Below are 6,765 nucleotides of genomic sequence, written 5' to 3'. Positions count from 1 at the left end.
GCCTCTTTAGGCAGGGATATCAGACCTGAGCCTAGAGTGACTCATTGCAAGATCGCTTTCCCCTCTAAGGTTCTTCCAGACATCTCCTTTGACTGAAGACCTCAGCTGGTGCCTTTGGTCATTCTACACCTGGGAAACTCTCCTGGCAAGGAACAAGCCCCAACTACTACACAGCCTCATGTGCTCCACATCCCTGTCTTTTCATCTCACTTGGTGGAACTGATAAGAGGGTTACAGGCAGATGCTGGCCAGGAATTATCTAAACAACATTTTCACATTTTGATAGATTATTTTTTTTCAAGGGATTTTTGGGTGGAACTATCCTGTTTTGGTGACCACCTATATCAATGCAGCCGGGGCTGCTGGATCACAGGCCTGTTCTCAGCAGTGAGTCTGTATGAACCTTGGAGGAACCCAATCACACTGACCACTCCTGATGCAGACATCTCCAGGATTCCCGCCTTCTGGCTGAGAAGGAATGAGTTGCACCTTCAACCTTTGCAGCTCTGATGCATCTTCTGTGGGAAGAGAGATCCCTCAGAGGTGAACAGACCGTGCCGCTTCTTTCATTCATGAGAGAAAGAACTCATGATTTCCTGGAGGGAAAGTTTTCCGTCCTACAGAAATCCCAGGGTTCAGTGTGGGTCACAAGAAAAATATACATTGGAATGTTTGCTAGGAATATTCCAAAGTAGTAGAAACATACGTCCCAGAGAAAAAATGGAGTTCCAGCAAGCTGTAGCACTTGAAAGTGAAAAATTATAACTATGCACAATATGAAAGAGATACTTTGTTACCACTAATGTTACTACTACTTACTAAATAATGTTTTTGTTATTCAGCTCAGCCTGCCAACACCTACTCTTGAGTGTTGGCTGTAGAGACCCTTCCCACTGAAGCCTGTGTCAACCTCTTTGAGACCCTGACTGCAAATAACACTCAGGTGGCCCTGGCCCACCAACCTGCATGTACCTCCAGAGCTCCAAGCAAGTGTTTGCAGGAGAGCAAAAGAAATCTGATGATTTAAAAGGGAACAAACTTTCCACACAAACTCTCTGGGTCGTCAGGGAGCGGAGCATTTCACGTCACACCTGCCATGCTATGAAATGAAGTTGGAAAAGTATGAGTGTTAGGGGCCTGTTAGGATAATGGTATGAGGATTGCTGCCCTTTTATTTCTTCCCTTCCCCTCCCAGCAACCCACCAGCTAGGACAGATTTCTCTGCTGTTCTGAAATAATGTGGATGTTCTGTCTGTAGATCTGGCTTTGGGGTGCTTCTGTGCAAATACACTGCTTTGGTATTCTGGGGTCAAGAAGATAAAATGAGCAGGAAGGAAAGCAACTGACTGAAAATAAAGCACATCTCAGTAAAGAGATGAAAAATACTAAGAGGTAATTCAGTTTTGTGTAGAAGGGCCAGAGAAAAAGGGCTACCTCTCACAAGGGCTGGAAAGCTCCTTGTGGGGGACTCAGCCCACATGTAGGGTGCTGCCCACAGAGTCCTGTCTCAGCAGTGCTGAGTGAGCAGGGTATGAATGCTTTATGCAAAGCATTTCCCTGCAAAATAAATATCGCTTTGGATGTAAGGAAGCTGCCCAGTCATAATATGCATCGCTGATTGCAGAGTTGCACAAGAAGAAGATGGTTCTGAAGTTGATGAAAGCAGCTCTGTAAGCACCCTGAACCGGCAGGGGCTGGCTGGACAGCAGCTCACATCCCATAGTTTACCAGTTCATGCTGAACACTGACCTATTTTCAAAGGCAGAACCTCAACTCAGAGAGCAGAGAGAAAAAATGGACATGAGGCGAAAGTGCAAATGTCTTCTGCCTTTTTTTTGGACTGGCTCTTCCCTGTTTACTAAAACCTTTTTTTCATCTTCTTAGCCAGAATATATATCCCCGTTCTTAAAAGGTGGACAATAGCCTCCTTACCAGTAGAAATTACCTCTGTTGTGAAGAGGACAGGGACATGGAAAGCAGGCTTCTCTGACAGGGCAAGCCTTTCCATCACAGCAAAACACTGTGGTGTATAACAGGCTACAGCGCTGTTTTGGTGCCCATTGTTCCTTTGCATAAAAGCCTTTGAACCAGAGTTAGTAATTATGGGAGCCACATTGTGCACAGTTCCTCAGCTGCTGATATGTTTATCTGTGGAGCATCAATCTGACTTGCTTCCAGGAGGTTTAGATGGCATGGGGTCATGCTTGCATCAGCTCATAAACTCCTCAGAGCTGGGTTGATCTCTTTCTTTTGTATCTGTGAAGCACACAGCATCAATGAATTCCCCACCCCTGATTTAAATAGCTGCCTCAATTCAGCACTGACAACGGGCAAGGCTTTAAGGCGTGGGGACTGGAGAGGCACTGCAAAGGTGCAGGAGTGTTTCCTGGCAGTTTCAGGAGGTTGAAAACAGAGGGGCTTTTAAACAAAATGAACAAACAGATCTTGCTATGCTAAAATACATTTTGTCATGAAAACACAAAGGTTTGCTTTCCTCACACCCTGTCTGGACTTTGGCCAAGCATGACTGACAAACAAATGACTTAGTCACTGGTCATGGCAGAATCCTCTTTGACACCTACCTTTACCTGGGAGGAGTAGGGATGCCTGGGCAGCAGGGCAGTCCCTCTGATTTGTCCTAGGGTGAATCAGCAATCTTAGCTTCATTAGACATACTAAGGATTTCTAAAATCTCTCTTATTTTGTGAGATTTTTGCTAATCCTATGGAGCCAGGAGATCCAGTACTCTAACCATCAGATATGTGGGATGAACTGTAAGAAGAGGTTGAGGCATAGCCTCTTCGTGAGATACTCAGCTTGCTCATGCTAGGGGTAGAAAAAAAGCTTTTTAAAGAAAAGAAAAATTTTTGGCACAAATGAAATGAGTGTGAACAGGACAAAATTCAAGACAGGTTAGAAAGCAGGAGATTTCTTTTGGTCACAAAGCCTGGAAGTTCTGGAGAGGTTTTCAGATGGAACACTGTAAGAACAAACCCCTCCCCATGGAGACTGAGCATGTCTTGTTTGTGATGACAAAGTTGTCTAAAATATAAGGTAAGTGGACGTGAGTCAGGAGGCCCTTTCCAGCCTGGTATTCAAAGCAGTTTCAGAGAACTGCTGTACCTTACAATTACAATCACACTGGGGATGGCTCCTGTGCTTTGCCCAGATCCACAACACTCATCTTTTCAGAAATTTGGACCATACTATGTGCAACATGTATTACTCCACTCTAATTGCAGCACAGACAAGCATGGACTCGGTTAGGAAGCAAACATCCTTTGTCTCATTACTTTCAGTAATGAGATGCACTGAGCATCATCTCTTCGCTTGTAACAGAGTCAGGAGCCTGACCTTCCAATCATCACTTTTTTTTTGAGAGACAACTGGGCAGAGAACTGATTTCCTTACTGCTTGGACTGGGACAAGAACTCTGTCCCCATCAGTCACCCGCAGGTTTGGACTCACAAAAATCCACCCAAGACATCAGGAGCATAGCATCTCGGAAGACAGCCCCAAACCCTTGTCATGGAGGCAGCAGTCTGGTCACAAGGAGGTGGCTAGTCAAGCTCTGAATGTTTCAAGGAGGAGTTGTTTTGTCCTCTGCTCCAAGAAGATGAAAGGCACCCTGGAGAGGACAGTTTGGTTCATCTTTGCTGAAAAACATCATTAAGATGGGTGAGAAGACAGCCAGGTTGTTTTTCCCTTCACACAGCTGCTGGACATCTCCCATGAATAGGAGCGTGGGTCCCATATGGATACACTGGGGTGAACATTTCCTTATCTTGAATTTTGCTGTAGGACACTCAGCTGAAGTTAGCTTTCTGGGAACAAGAGGCACTGTTTTTTTCAGCCAAGCATATTTTCAATCATTAGGGCTTCCATGATGCTCTCTGCAAGGTTTACAAGTATCCCACCCAAACTGCTATTGGAACGCTTTGAACAGTGTCAAAAATCTCCTTAGTCACTCAAACTGGAAAAATCTATTACCACTTCCTTTCTTGACACCAGTACATCTGGTGCAGAACATTTACAGTGTCCAGGAACATACAGAGAGATACAGAGCTTCCATGATTGGAGAAAGATGCTATCTCCTGCCTGATGCTGTGATACTTGGATTGTGCCACATGGTCTGGCAGTTCCAGACATCTTGCAATGCATATCAGAAGTCTCTGGGGCAAAAACCAAAGAGACAGGAAAGAAGGGTGTGCTGAGAGTCAAACAAAGGTAGAGTTTATGGGAAAGTGAAGAGGAGGGGGGCAAACAAGCAATAGGAAGTTAAGACTTTGAACAAGCCCAGTCATGACTCCAGTACCAGTTTTACCTGTCTGCTGCCTGACCACAGCCCAGTCTGCCCAATGACTTCAGTGGGAACTGGGCTGCTGAGCAGCACTGAGCATGGGGTTTGTCTGCTGGTGGTGTTCCTGTGGAGGAGAGGTGACTGAGACATGATTCAATGAGTGTGTCAGTCAGCTGGCAGCCCTTGCCACAGGTCCATATGCAGGAACCAGAAGTGGCTCTGGAGAGGAAACACTGATCCACATATAAAATCTCTATTACAGGACTTGGGAAGCAGGTGGATATTGACAGAGGAGGATTCAGCGATCTCTGCAGCCCACCTCAAGCTTCATATGGTTGCTGAAAGGGAGACCCTGGTTACAGAACTAGGTATATTCACAAGTCATTACAGCTTAACATGATCCCCCCTTTCTTCCAGTAGGGAGAAATGACCCTCCCTATCCAAAACATCTTCCTTTCTCCTACCCAACAGAGTGTAATGATCTGGCCAAGCCTTGAGCTTGGTAAGAAGAGGCAGCACTCAATTAAAACAGCAAACCATCTGGGCACACAAGCCCTTCTGCATTTTGAAACAGAAACAACATACTGTTTTGGATTTCATTAGTTACCTATCAGTTAGGCCTTTTTCTCTTTTCTCAGGAGGAAAAGTCATTAGGACCTATGAAGTAGAAAGGGCATTAGTTGGACAGAGTCAGGAAAAACAGTTATCTCCCAGGGAAGGACAGGCATCCTGTGCTCCCTGCTATCCTCATTTCCCTGGTTACTTCTCAAGGTCTGGAGATGATAACTCCAAAGCATTTCTGCTTTGCTTCTGCTAAAGAGAACAAGTGAGGGGGGGCTCGAGTACCCAATCTACAGGTTGTCTGAGGCCTGTGAGCACCTCAGCCACAAAAATCTTCTGGAGGAATTTCATTGGAGTGCAGGAAGGGGAGCAGGGACAAGGGGCTTCATTACCTCTAGACTAGAAACCTGCTGAGCTCTTCAGGGCTACAGAAATAATAATTAAAACAAACAAACCAAAACCAGAAAACCCCCCACAAATCAAACTGCTACTACGACTTTTTTTTTTCCCCACCCAGAGGGAAATGATGATCGAGTCGCCTTTTGTACCTGCTTTACATATGATACTGTGTCAATGAAATGTCGGAGCGTGCACTTCCAGGGATGCAGGCCATGCCAGCCAGGGCTCAGAGCATCCCTTCCTAACTGGGAGAGGCTTTTCTCCTTAGTGATGGTCACACACACAAGCCTGCCAGGAAGTACTTGGCCTGCTGTCTCAGGTGACTTATGCAAAATAATTGATCCCTTTTGCCTCAGTCACAGGTTCTACTTGACCATACACTCCTGGGCATTTGTAGCCCACTCATCCTGCTGCAGAAATCCAGGCTCGAGGGAGAAGCTTTTGCAGTTTTACACGCGTGTTCCACCACTCCTGTTTCCTGGCTCTTTCCTCATGGCTTCCTTGGAACAGACTGTCAGAAGAGTTTCCAGCCCACAGCTGGCTAATCATGCACAATTAACATAAACCTGAACATAGCGGGGAATAAATGAAAGCTGGGAAAGCCCCCTTTTCTCAGCAGCTGGATGAGGCAATTTACAGAAAGCCTGGAGGCATGGGAAACAAATGAGCCTTTCATGAGGTTGTGGGTTCATGTGAAAGAGCAGATGAGGGCAGTTTAGGGAAGTGCTTCTGTACCTCTCAGCCCCAGTGATGTGGGCCAAGGCAGGACAGCAGGTGAGCTCCCTGCCCCAGACACCAGCCCTGCTGAAAACGGTGCAGGGGTGCAGGGTAAAGCACTTCGAACCATGGGGAGGGCCAAGGGGTGAGATGGCAATGTTACTCACAGTCTGCCAATGAAGAGATACACTGAGCAGGGACTTGACTTGCAGGCCAACAGGCAGAAGCTGGATGCAGTTTTCTAGAGCTTCAGTCCAGTGCTGTGGAGCCAGGGCATATAGGGCTAGGAGAGATGTTGGGGCTGATGGGTATGGTTGATGTTTCTGGGTAGCTTCCCTCAGAGATGCTCTCCAAGCCATGTTCCTGTAGGTTCTCTTCTGCAAGTGCTGGTGGCAGAAGAGCTGGGTTGCCCTGGGGAGTTGGTTCAAGGAGGTGTACTAGCAGAAAACAGGTCCCTGAAAAGTGAATAGCTTTTTGCCAGAATCTTTTGGGGGGAGCAGTGATAATGTGAAGAAAGCAGTCTGAGCATGGGACTACTCTTTCAGCTGGGGCTAGCTGCAGGACAGAATGAGTTGTAATGCTGAACTACTCCTTTGGACTCGATTTTCACCATGAGCTCTGCAGGCTTCTGTTTACCCAGGGGTCCTGCCCTGTCTTACACCCTTGGCCGGAGGCCTGGGCCAGCCTAGCAGGAAACTCACCCAGCAGAGAAACAGAATGTCCCACCAAGTGGACTTGCCTGGCACTGGCGATATGAAGACCAGCACCTATGTAATGGAGCCCAGCTC

The sequence above is a fragment of the Manacus vitellinus genome, unplaced genomic scaffold (genome assembly GCF_001715985.3).
Source record: "Manacus vitellinus isolate BGI_N305 unplaced genomic scaffold, ASM171598v3 scaffold_6_pilon, whole genome shotgun sequence".
Classification (NCBI taxonomy): Eukaryota; Metazoa; Chordata; class Aves; order Passeriformes; family Pipridae; genus Manacus; species Manacus vitellinus.
Note: the sequence above shows the minus strand (reverse complement) of the source record.